Below are 21049 nucleotides of genomic sequence, written 5' to 3'. Positions count from 1 at the left end.
TCTTAAAATAAAAACAAACAGCGAGCCGTGGATAGGTATTTTTATTTTTTAGTTTGCTCAGACAACGGAGCCATGCAGAAGACCGTACGATACCGACATCAATGAGTGATCTCTTTTAAACGTTCAAGAAGATGACGTCGCTGAATAGCGAAAGATTTGACCGTGTAAAAGCGAGGATTAACGTAGGATCCGCTTCGACGAGTCGAAACGTCTAACGAGATAGACGGATTTTCATTCGGAAGCTTCTTGTACCTCCAAAATGGACGAGGCAAAGAACGGAGACTGAGAGAGAAAAGTAGCATGAGAGTGAGATGGATCGATGTTTCTCTCTCCCTCTCTCTCTCTCTCTCTCTCTCTCTCTCTCTCTCTCTCTCTCTTGTATTTATTTTGTTTGAAAGAAAAAATAAATTAGAAAGCGAGAGAATACGCGGCGGGCATAAATTTGTCGGGTTGTCCTTCTCGTCTACCCAATCTTTCAGCAATCTATCTCCCTTCTGTACTCGTCGAATTGCTTGAGAGTGAGAGGGAGAGAGAGAGATTCGTTTTCGCATTTTCACAAAGGCAGGACGCGACATTACGAGAGGCCGACGTTAGCGGCGGTATTCTTCTTACGACGTTTTGCGCAACTCGTACTTCTTACGTAGGTACTTTCGCTTTGCATAATTTACTCCGCGCCACGCGTCTCGATCGCGTATTCGTATTCGTATTCGAGACAACTCGCGAAACGCGCGATACTTTTTATTACTCCAAGCGTACATTCTGCGTGAGATTTTCTTTCTTCGGTTGACATCCGTAAGGACTTGACTTTCTAGAAAGACATAAATAAGTTTTCTAACGGAGCTCGGGAGTTTGGCGCGTTTCGACGACACTCTTAGACGCAATCTAACGGTGGTTCGGTGGAAGAAAATTTGAACGGCACACGCGATACAACAGCACGTTCCTACATGCATACATACACATAATCTTTTGCCGTTCGACGAACAATCGTGGGAACTCGGGAGTCACGTAATCGTTCTTCTCAAAGAAACTCATACAGTCAGAGTGGCGCGAAAGGTATATTCTCATTGTATTGTAGGTCGCGTGTCTCGCGTGTAAAAAAAGAAAAAAGAAAAAAAAAAAGAAAAAAGAAAAAAGAAAGAAAAAGAGAAAGAGAAAAGAAAAAGGAAAAGAAAAAAATGGCGGTAACTCGGTAAAAGTGTAAATTCGTAAACGGTTTTTAGCTCTCTATCCATCCACTTGACTCTTTTTCCTTTTTTTTCTTTTTTTTCTTTTTTACTTCTCTTTACCTTTGATGCTCCCGGACGAGGTATGCGGAGTCTGCGGCGCGTGCGACGTCAGCGGCAACGGCGAACCCGAGGAGGTCGCGGAGTGTTCCAGCTTGGAACTCACCGCGCTCCACATCTCGAACATGTTGAACGCCGTGGTGACGGTCCTCTCCCGTCTCCCTCTGACAGCTTCTCCTCCTCCTCCTCCACTTCCTCCTCCTCTCACACCGCGCGATCGCCCGTCGTCGTCGGTGCCCTTGATCGGCCCGGCCTAACATCCGCCGTGATAAACCTTCGACGTCCACTCGACGCCGACGTCTTTTCCACCACCGATCGACGTCTTCTTCTTCCTTTTCTCCTCCTCTTCCTCCACCCCCACCACCTCCGCCTCCGCCTCCTCCTCCTCCTCCTCCTCCACCACCACCACCACCACCTCCACCACCACCGACGCCTCTTCTCCCAACGACTATCGTCACCTCCACTTCTTCTTTCGCTTCCTCCACCCTCTCGGACGCTTTTGGCGCGCGGTATCCAGCACGACACCGCGCCTCGATTCTTCTTTCCTTCCTTCCTTCCTTCCTTCCTTCCTTTTCTTTTCTTTTCCTTTCTTTTCTTTTCTTTTCTTTTCTTTTCTTTTCTTTGCCCTTCTTTTCTTCTCTTCTTTTCGATCCTAGGGAAAAACTATCGCCCTATATCTAATCGCCACGCACTCGAATCACTCCCAACCAACTCGTCGTGCTTTTTCCCGAGGCAACGATAAAGTTATTATCGAATCCAGTGTACTCGTCAACGATGATCTTCGTTCGAAGACGCGACATGCTTATACTTTTAATCGTCTTTCCTTTCTCGTCGGATCTGTAAACAGTATCGTCGATTCGATGCCTAAAACGTTCGATGCGCGATACGTTCGTTCTCTCGATCGAAACGAATGAGATTTTCTATGGGCTTTTTGTTATCGTGAGAAGGAAACAAACATGTGCAACTCTTGCCAGTGGCATTCCGATTATCGTACGCGACCTACTATTTTTCTTTTTCTATTTTTTTTTTTTTTTTTTTTTAGATTACAGATAAATGTATCCAGACCCGGAGATAGATAGATTACCTAGATACACCTTTCTCGTTGAAATTACGCAACGAATGTGTCCACGTTGATCGATACGCAAACAGGGATTCCTCGATCGAAGGTTTAATATTTAACAAGAGAATAATCTTCCAGATTGGAAAATTATTCTCTTTTCAAAATTGATGAAAAACTCGAAATAATATATTATTCTCTCTATTAAGAGATTATATATAAGAAGAAGGCACGTAGAGAACGAAGAGAAGAGAATTCTCGCGGAAGGAGGTCTCGTTCTCTTTGAGCGTTCGCATTCCAGCGCTTCGAAGGTTCCCCTTTAATCCTGCCGCGTTGCAAGTACGACGAAAGAGCTTCGTGTCGAGGGGAACCGCACTTTGCTATCGAGCGAAGCTCGGAAGCGAGCGAGCGAGCGACCACCAGCGGAGCAAGCTTACCAGCCTGCCTGCCTGCCTGCCTGCCTGCCTGCCTGCCTGCCTTGCTTACCACCCCCCTTGTCTACATATTCACCGACTCTGCCTACTCTCCATGTGCTTTCATGACGCTCTATAGTTTCTCCTCGCTTTTATAGACCAGAACTGGTAGGATTTGCCGTGGAAGGAAGCTCCACGGCGATGCACCCACACCTACTTCCACACCTCTACTCTCTCTCTCTCTCTCTCTCTCTCTCTCTCTCTCTCTCTCTCTCTCTCTCGTTCACTCTTTCGTGTAACTAAAGAGAGAGAGAGAGAGAGAGAGAGAGAGAGAGGAGGGGGAGTGAGATATATTTATACTTACACCCCTTCGTATAGCTATATAAGAGCTTCTGCATAACGCCTACTACCCTTCTCGTTTGTGTGTCGACTCTACCTATCTACCTACCTACCTACCTATCTATCTACATGGCTACCACCTCTTAGTGTTGGTTAGAGCTCTCTACGTGCGGGAGTAGTAGTAGGTATGTACTTCTTTGCTGAAGTACTCGAAAGAACGTATATCGTCGCCCTTCGACCGTGCGTATGTAGTATATATAGGTCTATAAGAAAGAACGTTTCACGGTGGCGCATTCGTAGGTATAGTACGTGTGTGTATGCGTGTGCGCGCGAGTGGGACGACGCAGCGGATATACGTAGAGGGAGAACCGAGTCGAGCTAACATTCTGCCGGTCCTACTAGCCCACTGACTCGATCTACTCCTCTCTTTCTCTCTCTCTCTCTCTCTCTCTCTCAGTCGCACACGCTCTCTATCGTTCACCCTACTACTACCATCATCGTCCTTCTCTCTCGCTACTCGTTCGACCAACAGCAGCAGCACGCGTCCCGCAAACACTCGCGCACACAGATAAACGGAACGTATATATTCTATGACCTATGTAGTACTTCTTCTCTCCTCCCTCGAGCAACACGCTCTTTTCACCCGTCCGAACGAACGGTTAGCTGCTTCCTAACAGTACACGCAACGGACCTGCTCTACTGTCTGTGACGTAGCACGCGAGATCGGATCTCCTCCTCTTCTCGCATCGTAACAGAACTTTATGTTCCACGGTTCGAGAGAGATCGATCTTCTTTTCGTTTCCTTACTTCTCGATGATATCTATTTCTCCGAATAATTACGCAGCAAATTTAGTCTTTTATCTTGTCGATAATTTCTTGTCGGTCATTCCATATCGGATAAGTATTGAAACAAGTGTTTCAAATATTTACGATTTGCAAAAATTATCAAAGTTATTTCTTACTTGGAGGATAACGTTCTATAAGGATCACGCACAAAGTGTAACGAATAATCGTAAACATAAATAAATTTTTTGCTATCTTAACGGACCATAACTAGATGGTAAAAACTTTTTTTGTATATGAAGAGTTTTTAGTTTTCACTTGCTCGTGCATATTATCTGCCCAATATTACAAAACAAGACTATTATATATATGTAGAGCGACCGCATAGAGATCGAAGACTCGAGACTCGTCGAGGACAAGTCCGTATAGGTTGGAATCACCTGCACGAGCAACTCTTTCTTTCCCTCCCGCCCTTCCCGCCCCCTCTTTCTCTCTCTCTTGATGGTAGTTGAGAACTATACAGCGACGACGACTAACGACTACGACGACGACGACGACTACGATGCCGTAATAACGGCGGCACGCTCGTGCCAGAACCAAAGTGTACGGCTACGTGTACACGACCTAAATAAGATGCGATGCCCCCCGGGGCGAAAGTAATTCACATATATATATACACACGGTGCCGTGCGAGCGCGAGTGCAACTTTGCGCGATTACGTCTCGCGCGTATATACTTACGCGAAGCCGGCTCGCCGACTTTAAGAATGGTGAGTTGAATTCCAAGAGCAAAACTCGGTCCTTAGAGACTAAAGATTTCAACTACGTTTTCTGCGGAAGGTCGTGCGTAAAAGCCAAGAGAGAGAGAAAGAGAGAGAGAGAGAGAGAGAGAAAGGAAGATAGTTGAACAATAAATGGCATGATAATCAGCGATAGTTTCAGTAGAAATTATAACAACGGCAACACATTGATGACATCAATTCTTTTATCTAAGATTCCTATAGATCGAGATTCGGTCATCCGAAGAAATAAATTTTAGGGGATTACGAATAGTAATTGCAAAGTTCACGGTCATTGCTCTCGACGAAGTATTAGATTAGGTGGAAATGGAGCAACGCGATCCTCGAACGTGTTTACGAATGCGTTTCGACGAATGCTATTAGTAAATATTTATACGCTTATCTTATCGAAAGATTTGAGAGAGAGAGAGAGGGAGAGAGAGAGATGGAATGGCAAATTCACGAGCTCGCAATTAAACATTCTTTTCATCGATTTTCATCCGACTCTTGTGTCTTTTCTTTCTTTCCTCGATATATCTACGTACACGTGGGCATTTCCGCTTGCATTGCGCGAGGACGCGCGATTAGAGATAAAAGCGGAGGCGCGCGAGCCTCCGTATCTCTTTGCGTTCGTCATCGACAAATCCTTGTCGTCTTCGAACGTGGTAAATCTAGTAATAGTCTCCTATTTATTACCATTCCGTTTTTCTTTTTTTATTTTCTCTTTTTTTTTTTTTTTTTTTTTTTTTAAATCGCAAGTGAGTTATCTGGTATGACGTAGGCCTCGAGAAAAGTTTTGCCGTTCGTATCTACATAAATCGTACGTACGAAAGAGAGAAAAGGACGAGAGATTACGTAAGAAAAGCGCACGAGAGATTTTTGGCGGGCTCGATAAATCGGCGAAGCTCGGAATGAGAACCCGCGTTTTCCCATTCGCCTGCGTACAGTAGGCGCGCACGCGCACACGCAGAGCGCGGCGACACATCGAGAGAGCGTGATCGCGCGCGGTCTAAGTATTACTTAATAATATCCATAACCGGGAGGTAAATGATGGAGTGGGCGAGAGGGAATCGAATGGGAGAGTCGGATGCAAAAGCAGACGCGAAGCTGTGCAAAGAGGATCGACGGAAGAGAGATGAAAGCGATCGAGAGAACGATATTCGCGCTACTTTAATTTCTTCTTTCTCCCCTTCTTCCTTTTTCTTTTTAAGAAACACACCAGAAACTCTCCTTTCCGGGCGGCGCGTCTTACTTTCGCCGAAATGAGTCACCGCGAAGTACCGAGAGAGAAATTTAAACGGGACGAGTTTCGAGGATCGATCCTCTTTTCTTCTTCGAGCGTGTATATACATAAATCACAGTAGTAGTAATAGAAGTAGCAAAAGTTCCTCGTCGAATGCACTGTCGTTGCACACCCTGTTGTTATTAATATTATTATTATTATTATTATTATTATTATTATTATTATTATTATTATTATTATTATTATTATTATTATTATTGCTATTAATATTACTATACTATCGTACGAAGAATCTCAAAGAATCTTTGGATCACCACCTCCGTTTCATACGTCGTTTTTTTCACAACTTTCGATTATCATTATTATTATCATTTGATTCACTTTCACCGAATAGCACAAGAGAAACGATTCATTCGTGTATTTCCTTCGCACTGCACGAGACAACGTCGACGAGGGATTCTTGGGGGTTAGGGATGATAGGGGTGGTAGAGATACGTAGGTAGGGAGAAAAAAGACGGTGGATAGAGACAGTGGAAGAGACAGAAAATGAGAAAGAGAGAGAGAGAGAGAGAGAGAGAGAGAGAGAGAGAGAGATAGAGAAAGAGGGAGAGAGAGGGAGAGAGAGGGAGAGAGAAAGAGAGATAGAGAACGAATGAGAGAGAGGGAATAAAGGTGTCACTAGGAAGTCCCAAGAAACGTCGATACTCTCTAAGAGCACCGCACAACACTTCGATAAAAAGACCGGTGTATCTATGACGATCCTCCCGAGAGCCGAAGAGAGAACTCGGACGTTCTCGATCGGGGCGTCGACTGGTGGCACGCACGCGGGGGACAGTCACGACCCCGTCGTATTCTCTTCCGCGACTCTTCGAGCACGAGGCGGCGCCGTAGAAGAGAACTTTGCGACTCTTCGCGCCACGATCGCCATCCGCAGTTTTGCCATCGGTCCACGTACGGGCACGCAATACTTTTTCGCGGCGGAAACTATGCGCCCGCGCACGCGCGCGCGCGCGTACGTGTGCTCACTTGTGGTATGCGTAGAGGGAGAGAGAAAGAGAGAGCACCCTTAAGAAATTAAAAATCTTTCTGTATTTAGTCTCTCTTTTTCTCTCTATATGTCTTCAATTTATTCCGTACACTCGCGCACTCTCTCTCCTGTCGTTGGTGTTTCTTGTTTTTTTCTTTCTTTTTTCTTCTTTTTTTTTTTTTTTTTTTTTTCTTTTAATTCATTTTTCGAGATATCTTTTGAAATTTCTCAAAGAAACGCCGGAACGAACCGACGACGAACAAAACGAGGACAAATATAATAACGAGCACCAAGCGGTGTCCCTCGCGAGAAACGAGAAAACGACGGTTCCTACGGCGGTTCCTACGGCGGTTCCTACAACAGTTCCTACAACAGTTCCTACGACGACCGTGGCTCCGGGTTGACTAGTGTGCGCCGCGCAAGACCGAACAGAGCCAGCCCCACCGTTTCTGCACTCTTACTCTCTCTCTATCTTCCTCTCGCTCCCTCTTCTGCCCTCCGCTTCTCTCCCTCTGGCCTCCGCCGGAGGGAGCGCGCGCAGCGTACCGAACCAACGAGGGAGCGAGAGAGTGCGAGGAACGCGATAGATAGGAGAAAAGAGAGAGAGAGAGAGAGAGAGAGAGAGAGAGAGAGAGAGAGAGGAGCAAGAGGGAGAGGGACAGAGTGAGAAGGTTTATGCGCGGAGAGGGTGGGAGAGGGAAGGAAAGCATGAGCGCAGTAGCGCGGAGGGCTTCCATGGGAGGGAGTGGGGCACACCGGTCGTCTTGGAGGGGCCAACGAAAGGGACAGAGAGAGAGAAAGATATATATATATGTGTATGTATATATATATATATATATATGTATACATATATATATATATATATATATATATATATATATGTATGAAGAGCTAGAAGAAGAAAGTGCCAACGCTGAGAGCTTACGGATAACTTGGAAACGTGGCGAGAGAGATTCAAGAAAAGTTTCGTCGAAGAAGGGTTGCTGTAAACAGGATCACGTTGGGGCAGGTCACCCCTTCTTCTTTTTCTCTCTCCCTCTAGCATACGTACATCCTTTCCTCTTCGACAGGGTGCTAGAGTGGTCGTGCTTGTTTTCCTTCCGGCTGATGCTTCTCTTGCATTCGCACGAGGTGTTACTTTTAGTCGTATCGACTCGTAAAATCGTGTGTGTGAGAGAGAGAGGAAGAGAGAGAGAGAGAGAGAGAGAGAGAAGAACGTTGGAAATTCATCTTTCGAGGACGTAAACTCGACTCGTTCGAGCATTTAATCCTGCCTAAGTGCGTCTCTCTTTCTTTCCATTTCTTGGACTAATTATCCGATGAAATCTGAATCTCAAGATGAATCCTCTCGTTTCATTTTTAATCTTATCGAGTATGAGTATCAATGAATCAAGGTGTATAAATATGAAGGATACTCGAGTAGGAAACGGTATTGATACTCACTTTGAATGATTTTATCTCACGGTCTGTGAAAAAAAGAAAAAAGTCAAGAAGCCGCTTTAAACAGTATCACATTGAGGGTAAGTTACCCCGTTTCTCTTTTCCCTTCGTTGCTATGCGTCCCGCATTGATATCTATTCTCACGAGAAGCTCCAGCAGGTGTTCTTCGCGTACGTGGCGGGTTCGTTTAAAAATTGTAACACGTGCGTTAAACATATCTATTATTTTCGATCAAGAACAAAAAGAATTCGTGAAATTCTTGAAGACGAATTGAACCATTTTGTCTTATTTAATTCTTTCCTTTAAAAGTTTCCTTTTTTTTTTGTGTTTGACTTGAAACTTTCGTATATTGCATTTGCACGAACGCGGATCGTCCTTTTCAAGGCGTCTTTTGGAGGAACAAGGACGAACGAGCGAGGAAGTTTTAATGTGAAAGAAAGGTCAGGATAAGAAGAAAGCTTCCGACCGAGTTACGTACATATCTCTACGTACGTACACACGTGAAGAAGGATAAAACGAAAGGCAAACGGAACAAATAGGATTTAGTTCGCCTCTAGCCATCGGATCTACGTTACTATAACTAGCAAAATATATAGTTATATCGAAAAGTGAAGAAAAGCACGTAAATTTATCATACGACGATGATAGTGGTTATAAAAAAAAAAAAAAAAAAAATCAAAGGAGCATTATCTCGACATCATCTTTAAACGATCGGTTGGCTACTTTGGTCCCTCGCAACATAACATCTAGAAACGACAATGACGACGACGACGACGACGACGACGACGACGACGACGTCGGCGAGGACGGGTGTAAGGCGGCGCACGCACTTGCCACGACGATCGATCGTCCCCCTGCGATCGATCGGCCCAGAAGATGCCGGCCGTAGGCGTTGTATACTTGCCAGAAAGTATACACGTAACAACACACAGCAGGTATCACCGTTAAGGCTCATCAAGGAATCTCGCGGGCCTTTGGCATGGCTCGAATATAAAGAACCTTCTCTCCCGTTGTTCTTGCTTCGCGATCTGAATTAAGACGGGGTACCGGCTTTCGTATTTTCGATTCGAAAATCGTTCATATAAGTAGCTATATACATGTATATACATAGGTATGTATAGCCCACGTGGAGACGAGTCAATTTTCTTACAAGAAGGAAGATATAAGAGGACGCAATTTCATGACTCTTTTAGGATACAAAAAGACATTGAACCATTTCTGAATAAAAACGATTTCGACTGGCAAATACCTCATATCCTTCATCTAGAATAAGAATTAACTTAAGATTTTTGTCGTAACGATTTAAGGTCGAGCAGTGAAAAGTATCAGAGAAACTGTAGAGGATAAATTCACGACGATAAATTTAGATACGCTGCCGTAGATTCGCAAAGTCGAGAGAAGTCGCGTTATCGATCGGCTTTGAAGAATTCGAACGAGTTGCAAAGAGAAAGAAAGAGAACGTAAATGCCGTTGATATATCTAAAGCTCAAAACGTTTCGTTGAAAATTTTCTTGGACCGGATTGCTGCGATTCGAGAGCGAAGGAACGAAGAGAAGAGAAGAGAAGAGATGGGGATCGAAAACGTAATAGGAGGATAGAACATCTGTATCTCGCGATACAAGAGCACCACCGACACTCGATATCGCACCGTTAGGTCGTCCACCCTCAATCGAGAGGTCTCCTCCTCTCATTGTCGTTTCGCATATTATTCGAGACGAAGGATTTCTTACAGGTATACGTGGGAAGATATGCGATAGAATCGATCAGCCTCCGACCAGTAAAAAACTTTTCTTTTATTACCGATAAAGAAAAGAGAGAAAGAGAGAGAGAGAGAGAGAGAGAGAGAGAGAGAGAGAGAGAAGTGGATGATTTTCAATAATAGAAAAAAGTTCCGTTTCTTTCGATCAATTCTATCGCAGCGGAAGGAAGGCTAGAGTACGATCATATGTACTCCGGAAGTCGACCTTGGTGCCGTGAATAATAGGAAACTATAACAGTAACGATAACAAAAGGTTAATGTCCAGATTAGTTACCATTAATGAATCTTTTTCGAAAGAGATAATATGTAAAGAATCGTATAATCATCGTCGTCCACGTATCTATCAGGTGCAAGAAAGTTGGTCGGAATTGCAAAGGCTTAACAGCTCGTAACCAATCCGTACGGCGTCGTCTTCCATGCCAATCGGAGCGCATCGAACGTCTGATAATCGAGTTAAAAGATTTCACATCGATTTCCACGATTCTCGCCGCGCGAATTTACTTAATATTCCTAAACGTATCGATAGGGAAATAAAAGAAGACTCGTCCATACGTATAAGACATATAAAAAAGAAAAAAAAAAAAAAACACTATTAATCAAAGTCAAAAATTTCGGTGGGCGGGCTGCTCTTACCGATTCCACCATCGTCATCATCGCCGATGAAGAAACGGATTACAGTTATTTCCTCGATAGGCATACGCTCAGTCAATGACCGAGGCAAACGTTTTAGCATTCTTAAGCTCACTCGAAAGAGAGTTCGAGATAGGTGGTTCGCTTCGAAAAGGTAGTCCCGAACAAACGAAAGAACGTTACTAGTATTCGTTCGTGGTGCGACCGATCGAAGAGGAAAACGTGCGATGGAAAAGTAATCCAAGCGGATTATAAAATTACGTGCTATCTTACGCGCGTCTGAGTTGGCTCGACTTATTTTCCTGACGACGGGAAAAAAAGCTTGCATATCGGTAAAAATTTCAGTAGGCGAGAAACGAGAATCTTAAGTAACATTGTAGCTGTATGGGAAAGAAAAGGAACAAAAAAAAAAAAGGAAAGAAAGAAAAAAAGAGAAAAGATGAAAAATACAAAGAGGACTGTTGAAAATAAGGACGGCAATCCATTTAAGGATTACCAAATTGGTGTCCCGCAGCGAGTTGGACTCGGAGAGTTCCAAATTCGTACGTTCTACCTGCTGTGTCTGATTCGAGGAGCACGTGCGAAAGATATTTTGCGACTTGATCGTCGTCATCCTAGTCCTATACAATAGTTGAATGTGTTGTGTAGATCGAGCGAAACGACGTGCAAAAAACCATAAGAGGCGCCTCTTTTCCTTTCGTCTTTTCACGTTGAGAAGTTGGAGAAGGAGGTGGTGGTGGTGATGGTGGTGGTGGTAAAGGTGGTGGAGGTGAAGGAGGAGGCGTTGTAGGCGAGTCGGGCCGATCGATAGGCATACGCGCGTTATACATATAGGCGCGATCGATGCGGGGGCCTCGACGCTCGTGTTTAAGAGCGAACGCCACCGGTGCGGATACGTAGGTAGGTGGGTAGGTAGGTTGGTAGACCATTGAAAGCGTGCAGGGATGTACCGTTAGCCACGTCACCACGTCACCTCCTCCTTCTCTCTCTCTCTCTCTCTCTCTCTCTCTCGCTCTCTCGCTCTTGGTCCCCTCATAGCCAGCGTTATAACTCGCTCGCAAGCGCGCCAATCTTGCCCATTGAAATTCCTGTCGCCGAAAACGAGCCGTCCAGGATCGCGCAATCCTTCAACCTCCTTTATCCGTCGAGCGTCACGTAGAAAGCGACGTGCATCGTGTAAGACTCGAAAGGATACCGATTAAGATCGAGTTATATCTGACTGGACCGACGAATTCAGGAGATAAACTTTTTTTACGGAGTAGCAGATTACAGAACAGAAAAGTTTCTTTGCGTATGTGCTGCAACGTGCATATGCATGCGTCTATAGTAAGTACTTTACTCCCGCTTCTTTTTTTTTATTTTTTTTTCCTTTCTTTTCTTTTTTTTTCCAATTAATTCGATCCGGGAGTAGAATTTATGTTAATGCGAGATATCGAGAGAGGTGGTTTTATCGATTGTCAGGGGGATAGACGCGAGACGTCGATTAGCGATAAGTAAACGAGTCTTTATGGACGAGCGTAGACAAGCGTTGGTAATTACAGAAGAGAAAGAGAGAACGACGTTTTTCTATTCCATCTTTTTGTAAAGTCGCGTGAAAGCAATGGGTTTCTCGTCGTTCATCGGTCGTAGTTACGCAAATAAGATAATAAGGCGATAGAAGGTTAAATGGTTACACGTCGGATGAAACGTTTCGATGCTTAAAGAAGCTAAATAAGTAATATCGGAAAAAATGAAAATTATTTGAAAGAAAAGAGAGAAAATACGTTGGAGAAGAGGTGCGTGTATCGGTTGTACAGAACGTTTCGTTGCATGTTGTTCGCAACAATAGAAGTACCTCAGAGTCGTAAAAATTATGGCTGCTTGGCATTTCAGGGTGAAGGCCCCCCAGGAGAGAGCTAGTGATATTTCAAAAATTATCTTTCCCTCTCTCTCTCTCTCTCTCTCTCTCTCTCCCTCTCTCTCTTGCTTGCTCGCTCTCCCTTCGAACGTGCCGGAACGAAATTGGTGAAAGGATCAAAATGAGAAATGGAAAGGACTACCATTTAACGATCAGAGTTTTAAAAATAGATGTACAAATTTTGTCAGCGTAATAGAAATGTTTTTGATAAGCTTACGTATAAAGGGTAACTGTTAGTGTTAATCAGGGACATTATTCGGTGTGTTTTTCCAGAGAGAATGAGAAAGAGAGAGAGAGAGAGAGAGAGAGAGAGAGAGAGAGAAATGTCTTACGTATTCCACAAATGAAGAAAGCATGTTGCTCAAAACGTTTTTCGTAGAAATGTTTACGAGGAGGACGGTACCTGAGCAAGAGGAATGAATCGACGTTGACCATTGTCGTAGGTAACTTTCACGTCGATAACCGAGTTCAATGAGCTCTTTTGGCACGTCCCGCAGTATTATAAGGCAGCGCGAAGCAAAGTGAAATTTCCAGTCGGTCCTCTGCCGTAAATTAAATTGCGACAACCGTACACGTTCGACGAACCGTTATCCCAAAACGAAGAACGAAGGAAAACCTAGACCAACCGCAAGAGAGGAAAAGGATTGTCGACTTTCTTTTCGGAAAAGCTACCACAATTTTTTTTCATTCTCAGCCTCTTGTCCCCCACCCTCTCTCTCTCTCTCTCTCACTCTCTCTCTCTCCGTCTTTGTCATTGACTTTACACCTCCTAACCATTACTACAAAGTCTCATAAATTTCGTGGTGAAACTTATGGTCGAGGAAACGTGATTTTCCAGCTGAAACATACCTGCTCCCTCTTTCGAGAGTTTACGATAGACGGATTCGTATAGGATTATTAGATATCTATCTTATCGTAGGTGAAAAGAAAGGTTCAGCTTCGTGAGGTAGGTATATCGAAATAAACGAAGCGAGATAACGCCTTCGCTCAATTTACTTTCCTAGATGTTCCAGTAACGAGCGGTTAAGTCAAATATATCGCGTTCCCTCGACCGCGGTAGAACTTTTTTGGCACGACTCACGGATACGAAGGTGTTACGCCGTCGGCGACGACTGCTCGGGGATTGCTCGGGGTTTCTCATTTCGAGCAAACCTTTTTCGATGATATTATTCCTGGTGGTAGTAGAGAACTAACTGCGTAACGTTTCTAACGATATCCTCCTTCCTCGTTACGTACATCCATTGTTCCAAGTTCGAAGTTGGGCAAGTCTTGATCGCGATGGATCTCGATCGTCTCGATCCTGGCTCTCTCGGTCCGCACGAAAATCGTGATGTGGAAGGAACGATCTCGAGAAAGAAAGAGGGTAAGAGAGAGAGAGAGAGAGAGAGAGAGAGAGAGAGAGAGAGAGAGAGAGAGAGATGGCGACAGAGAGAAAGAGAGAAAGGGAGTATATATTTAGTCAAGCTGGACCGATGCCAAGCTCATCAACGAAAATGAAATCTGGGTCTCTCCGCGCTGCCCGCTTCTAAAACGTCGCCGACGACCTCTCGATATACGTCCATGACCTGTGCGACGCGTCGAAAACTCGGCCCTACGTCTAACGAGAGACCAACAATGAGAAGGAGAGATCAAGAGAGATTGTATGTGAGGCGCAATTTTCGTCTCGATTCTCCTCAATAATTTTGCAATCTAACTTATCCTAGGATATTCGACGAATAAACTGCTTTCTCGAATTACATACGATCGCTATTTCATATCATGAAATAATAATTAGATTCGTCTTTAAGAAGGATTACAACGAAAGTGAAATTACTCGGAGCATTGCTTTTCGCGAATGTTACGCAAGACGATACTGTGTCCCGCTAGAGAGTATGGGAAGCCCGGCCTGCAAAAAACTGATCGAGACCCTCCCTTACGTCCCTCCTACTCCCTTCCAGTTAGGCCGAGGTCCGGAAACGTTTTTGACGCCGCAGGCGGGGAAAGTGACGACGACGACGACGGTAGCGACGGTGACAACGACGACTAAAACGACGACGACGAAGACGACGACGACGACGGCGACGACGACGATAACGACTACGACTAAGACGACCAAGACGACAAGGATCGGAACTCTTGACAGATGTTTCTCTGTCATTCCGCTCTCATATGCGCTCCTCTTCCAACTCGCTTGGATCACCAAGGGCTACGCCGCAGGATCACACCTTCTTGTACGGTGTTAATGGTCACACGAACGAACGTGCGAGTGCACGCTTGCTTGCAGACAACTTTTATCCTTCGCTCGAAGAGAACTCGGGATAATTCCGCAACGATATATGACTCTCGATAAAATCGATAGTTCGCTTTCTCTCTGTCGATTTATCTTTCTCCTTCTATCTTCTCTTTCGACGCGATTCTTTGTCTCTCTCTCTCTCTCTCTCTCTCTCTCTCTCTCTCTCTCTCTCTCTCTCTCTCTCTCTCTCTCTCTCTCTCTCTCCCCGCTCTCTGTTCGACCTGCATTTATATTGTACATTACGTGTATGTATGTGTATATATATATATATATATATATATATATATATATCCTTATAGCCCAGAACGCTCTCAGCCGTGATTCTAATCATCGCCCGATACGGATCGGACGTTAATAAGTCGATGCTCGTTGGCCGGTTTAATTTATCAGTCGACGCACTCGCGTTGTCCAATTTAAACGACGCGCCGATGACCATGTAACTACTCGCTCGTACGCTACGTTCTCGGATAATAACGTGGATATTAGGTCGAATCTCCTGTTTCGAGTTAATTACTCGTCCGATATTAATTGCTCGCTGATACCGGTTGAAATTTTCCAATGTCTAGGTACATAATAATTTCAACGAGATTCGATTTTTATCTCGATCATATTATATCGTTTCATTCATGTTTTGTTTTTCTATAGCTTCGGCCTCGTACGTACATATATGTACGTACATATAATACGTACGACGATTACGTAGGAGATATCGAGAACGCTCTTTTCCAATGGGCTCAGACTCGCTTCGCAGCTATTCGCGCGAATATCATTCTATCGGATCCGTTTACAATGCGATCGCATTGAACCCTGTGATATGGTAACACTTTAGCACTGGATTATGATGGTACCGTGGAGCTTACGATATATGCGTATAATGGTTTCGGTATAATCGCTCTGACGCATTGGAAACGCGCTTTCTCTTCGTGAACTCGTTCGAAAAATATTCATCTCTTTTTTCTTTCCCTCTCGATTTATAGGTCAAAACATTCTCGTAATCATTGGATTCATTCAAGTTTTAGTCGTAGGTAGATCACTCGGGGATCTCGGAATCGAATGATACGTCGTGGCCTCTCTCCTTGTAAGAGGAAAATAAGAAAAAAAGGAAAAAAAAAAAGAAGAAAAAAGAAAAAAGAAAAAAAAAAACAAATTCTCTCGAGCATTAATCCAAAATAGCGATAGATATATTATAGATTCGCGTTCTCCGACCTACTCTCGAGCACTGCCTTGATAGCCTCGGGCTTAGCCGCAGGATCGCGTCGCCGACGTAATGGCTATGCAAGGTGCGCGCTCCGACTTGCGTCCGCCACCGCTGCATTCATTGAAAATACGCCGCTTATCCATAGGCACGTACCACGCGTTTACACGTTCTACTGGTCAGCCTCGGCAAAGTCCTTTTCGTAACACGTAGGTACGTACGTATGTACGATCAATGTACGATCTATGTACATTCGCCGAACATTCCTATGTTATTTTGTTACATAGACCGAACTGTTCTTCTCAAAAAAAAAAAAAAAAAAAGAAAAAAAAAAAAAGAAAAAAAAGGAGAAGAAGAAAAGAAATAGAGAAAGAAACACGACGAGAAAAGAATATTATCCCCCTCGACTCGCGTACGATTCCATTTTAATATCTTTTTGAAAGACAAAAAAGCCTTTTTCTTTCTATCTTTCTATGGATAAAAGTCCATGTCGATTGGAGAGGGAGAATACAGAGAGGCGTTAAGAAGCGAGTAAAAAGGAAAACGTATCCTCGTCCTCGAACAACGTCCCTCGAGGACAGCGAGAGCACGATACACGGAATACATGCGCGTACCTTACGTAGAACGGATTACGGACGGCCGCGGCAGGCCGAGTTTGTCGAGATTTCGAAACGAGACGATGAATACGCCTCTAGAAGACTGTGCCAGCTTGATCGATCGCTCTCGAGATCGTTTCTCTCGCTCCAACTAAAGGAGCTCCTACATATGTATATACCTTCATTTCATCGTTCTAATGTAATTTTCCATTTGACGTTACTCACCGAATTTCTCTCTCTCTCTCTCTCTCTCTCTCTCTCTCTCTCTCTCTCTCTCCCCCCCACCCTCTTCCCCACCCACCCCTCTCTCTCTCTCTTTATCTCTCTAGTTAATTGTTAACGCGGTAACGTGAATGACACTGATTAGCTTACCTGAAATCAAAATAAATGACGATATTAACTTGTTAAGAGATCGATCATAATTTAGTTTTAATGTAACATTAAAAGTAACATTTTTAAATATTTCTTTTTCCAGAGACAAGTATTCCAATAGATAATTCGACGTCGAATAAAATCCTTAAATGATCGCCGTGTCGACCGACAAGAAGGAGGAGGAGGCCTTCGAATCTTCGTGCTGGCTGGAGAGGCGATCGTACATGTTCTTAGAGCGTAAGGAGCGATTGTTGTCGGCAATGGGCCGTTGTCGCAATGGGAAGTCTCCTCTTGCAACCGGCACTAAATCGTTTCGCTTCGGCACGTCGCAAGAGTCAGAAGCGGTCCCAGTCGAGCGTTTCGCCGGAACCTATCTCATTTCTCGATCGTACGATCGCACCAAAAGACGGATATCTTTAATTTCTAATAACGAATCTTCGAGGGAATCCAAGAGATATAAATATCGGATAAGAATGAAACAACGACGAGAAAAAAAAAAGAAAGAAAAATAAGGTACTCCATGAAAAATGATAACGATATTTTAAGCGAAATGAAATATAGAACATTTACGATACGTTACTTTTATCATCGAATAATCAGATCTACCTAATGCGCATTTATTTCAATATTAAAATGTAAATAACGAAAAAAAAAAAAATAAAAAAATATCTTTTCAGGAACTCGGTCGTGCCGCTTGATGAGAATCATTTGAAATTCCCGCTCTACGTCTCGATTGGTCCCCAGGGACGAGAAGCTGTGTATCGACCTTCGGCCCTTTTCGATTGTGACGTAGCGACGACAGCGCCGGTCGGTAAAGCTGCACCATAACGATAACTCGCAACCGACTTTCATCGATGTTTTTCGGTCGATACGGCCGGTCTCTTGATCGGAGACTCCAGGATTGGCCACCGTCGTGGCGTCGGTAGCGCCAACGACGAGATCCGACGCAGCGCGCGCGCTCGGTACCTTGCCCGTCGACCGGCCTTGCAAGGCTGCAGGCCATCGAACTCTTGCCCTACTGCCGCGCCACGTAATACCACCCGTACGCGATGCGCAAGAACGAGGATAACCGACACGACTCGCGCGCCCCTTCCTCGTTGTTCGCTCGCTCATTCTCGCTCGTTCGTTCGTTCGTTCGTTCGTTCGCTCGCTCGCTCGCTCGCTAGCTAGCTAGCTCGCATAAAGGGGGGAAAAAAAGGAGGGAGCGGCTCGAACACGATACAGGAACGAAAGCCCAGGGCCGTACGCGTTGTCTTCTACCTTCCTCTTCTCTCGATTTTAGGATCGATCTCCTCCACCCTTTCTTCCTCTGTGATATTTCCCAAGAATTAATTTTTTTTTTTCTACTATTTATATATAAATATTATTAAAAGGAAGGGTATACGTGACGTATATACGTGAGCGAATAGATATTTAAAATTGACCGTCGAAATGTCTTGCCTAAGACAATTTCCTGACACATCACATTGATATCAAATGTATTCGCTATTTCGGCAACTATTTTGAAAGTTATTTAGGTTGCCCGATCTTATCCTGTATATTATTCATCGTTGACAAATTTTTAAACCGTCGTTTTACGATTTATATTTATCGCAAGTTGATTACGAACATGAATCGATTGAAATTGCATGGATTCATTCGTGGGAATAGAGAGGGTCGATGTGATAAAGCAATTTCTGTAAAAGGCAAGAAGGGAAAAAGTATTACGGATCTGCCTAAAAATAAATAGCAAGCTTGCACGATGTACGGGGAATCCTCTCTTTCTCTCTCGCGGAACGCAATTCGTTTATTGATTTTGGTTCTGACGTCCGAGGCGTTATTAAATTCTTCCTCACTCGAAACGAGAACGGGGACTCTAGCTAGGGGTAAATATATTTTTGAAAAAATTTTGAAGGGAAATATAACTTGGGATTGATATTTTTTTCAATCGCCGTGGTATTTATTAATTGGACACAGTGGCTACGGCGACGATGATCACTTGAAATTAGTAATAGTAATGGATTCAAGAGGAGTGCATCATCGGCGGGGGTTCCTTTCTGTTGGTCGGTAGTAAGAGAGGCCAAACTGTGCCACGGTCGCGCGCGCTTCCATCGGAACAGGGCTTCTCACCGTCGCGGACGCACTTTTACCCTATAACGCTTGGTAAGCTCGTTAGCGAGGCGAATCATGTGCCGCGGGATATGAGCTCAAGCAGAAACCGTAATTCGCACGATAGAGATGTGTTCGTGAAAGAAATGCCAAGCGCCATAGATCCGTCGCGATCCGTCGATGCGAAACGTGTTTTCCTTTTGCAAACGAGCACTTTTCTTTTTTTTTCTTTTTTTTTTTTCGTGCATATCGATCAAACCAAATAAGTAGTGCAATGATATTATATAAAAATAATTTGATGTCCCATTTTTTATTTTGTGCTGCGTGCATCGCTCTCTTTTTCCTCTTTTCATACCTCTAACCATCGTCATCGAATAGGCTCGATGATAACGTCAAAGCTCGGTTTTGTTCGCCCATTCGAGATAGACGAAAGATAGCCGCGTCAAAAGCTTCACAAGCGTATCTAGCTCGTGTTAAAGCCCGGCCGGAAAAATGTAACGGTAATTAGTTTTGTTACCATCCGGATGCATAATTACGGATTTTGTTAATAACGGCCAGTTAATTGGCGATCTAATTGCTAATAAGCCGGATACTATATAACGGGTAATCGCAAATAATTAGTAACGAAGCTAACGAGTGAACTATCGACTAACTACTTGCCAACTACTAAACAAAAGTATCGGTAATGAGCGTTGATTATGCCAGTACGATTACCGTACTGTATCGTAATCGTACTTACTCCATTCTGTATTGATACTATATGAGTTTCCTATCACGATTTCTATTAACGGCAATTAATCCTTATTATAATTAATAATTTGACTTTGTTAACCGATAGAAATTGCAAATAGCGAGAAGAGACGTACTCTTTACTGTCGGTCGTGTTACAGCCAAAAAAAATCACACAACGCATAAGAAGAATTTCCAAAAAAATATTTTTTATCAGGGGGAAACGTAAAACTACTGTAGTTTTGTTATCCCCCGAAACAAACGACCGTATTATTCCTTATTCCTTACGCGGTTCACACAATACGAAATCAATATTAAAGGAGTTCCATTGTAATCGACGCCACATCCGTCTATTTTACGAGCCATTACCTTTCTAGAAATTCCATTAGTACCAAAACGATTCAGCCTTTGGTCGATCATCGAAGCCGAGAGATGCACACGATCGGAATTTAATCTTCGAGTCATTCGTTGTGAAAGGAGTAATGAGAAAGAGAGAGAGAGAGAGAGAGAAGGTGGGAGGGGGGAAGAGAGAAGGAAGAGAGACAAAGTAGTAGCGGCTGACCGGCTAACCTCTAGACCCTAGAGTATGTCGAGAGGGTGCGAACGAAGAGCACCGCTCTCGGTCACGCGAGAATCATCAGCCGCCGCGATTCCTAGAACTCGATGCTTTTCCGTTACACGTAACGCGTCTCCTTTACCGTATAACTTTCGTCTAGAGTTTATCTTTTCTCTAGGCGATTAAAACGGCGTTCTTTGCTTTTCTTTTTTATTATTATTATTATTATTTTTTTTTTTTTTTTTTTTTTTTTTTTTTTTTTTTTCTTTTTTTTCCCCCAAAAGGAAGGATCCGTGCCCATCCACGTAGACATTTGAATCGTGAGAGTTTTAATCGTAACCGGATGTGCCCGGGTTCGAAGGTTTCACCGAGTTCAAAGTTCAAGTTCAGAGTTCAAGTTCATGTCGATCCGACTGGTTCTTCTGAACAAAAACGCTCTGCCGTTCTTAATGTTCTTTCTTGCGAATCGATTTCTTTTTTTTTTTTTTTTTTTTTTTTTTTTTTTTCTTCTTTTTTGTTTTAATTAACGAGTCTTTGTGCAAATAAATATCATTCTTGCTCGGGTTCTTTCGTCTCTGACAGTTGAAAAATA

General features: G+C 43.7%; 1 protein-coding gene and 1 long non-coding RNA gene across 4 annotated transcripts in view; both read right to left on the bottom strand.

Moving 5' to 3' along the window:
* Positions 1 to 21049, bottom strand: part of Hr3 (nuclear hormone receptor 3 ROR-beta) — a 106145-nt gene that overhangs the window by 34435 nt on the left and 50661 nt on the right. The window lies entirely within an intron of this gene.
* LOC118443599 (uncharacterized) lies at positions 1718 to 7397 on the bottom strand. Of its 2 annotated transcripts, none has more exons than XR_004838747.2 (3): positions 6175 to 7397; positions 5873 to 6069; positions 1718 to 2120 (listed from the first exon to the last, which is right to left on the bottom strand). It is a non-coding gene; the product is annotated as an uncharacterized LOC118443599 (long non-coding RNA). The 2 variants fall into 2 exon arrangements; XR_004838746.2 differs by having other exon boundaries at positions 6170 to 7396.

Source organism: Vespa mandarinia, chromosome 17 (genome assembly GCF_050613455.1).
Source record: "Vespa mandarinia isolate Hongniang chromosome 17, ASM5061345v1, whole genome shotgun sequence".
NCBI lineage: Eukaryota > Metazoa > Arthropoda > Insecta > Hymenoptera > Vespidae > Vespa > Vespa mandarinia.
Note: the sequence above shows the minus strand (reverse complement) of the source record. Positions and strands in the feature narration are given on the sequence as shown.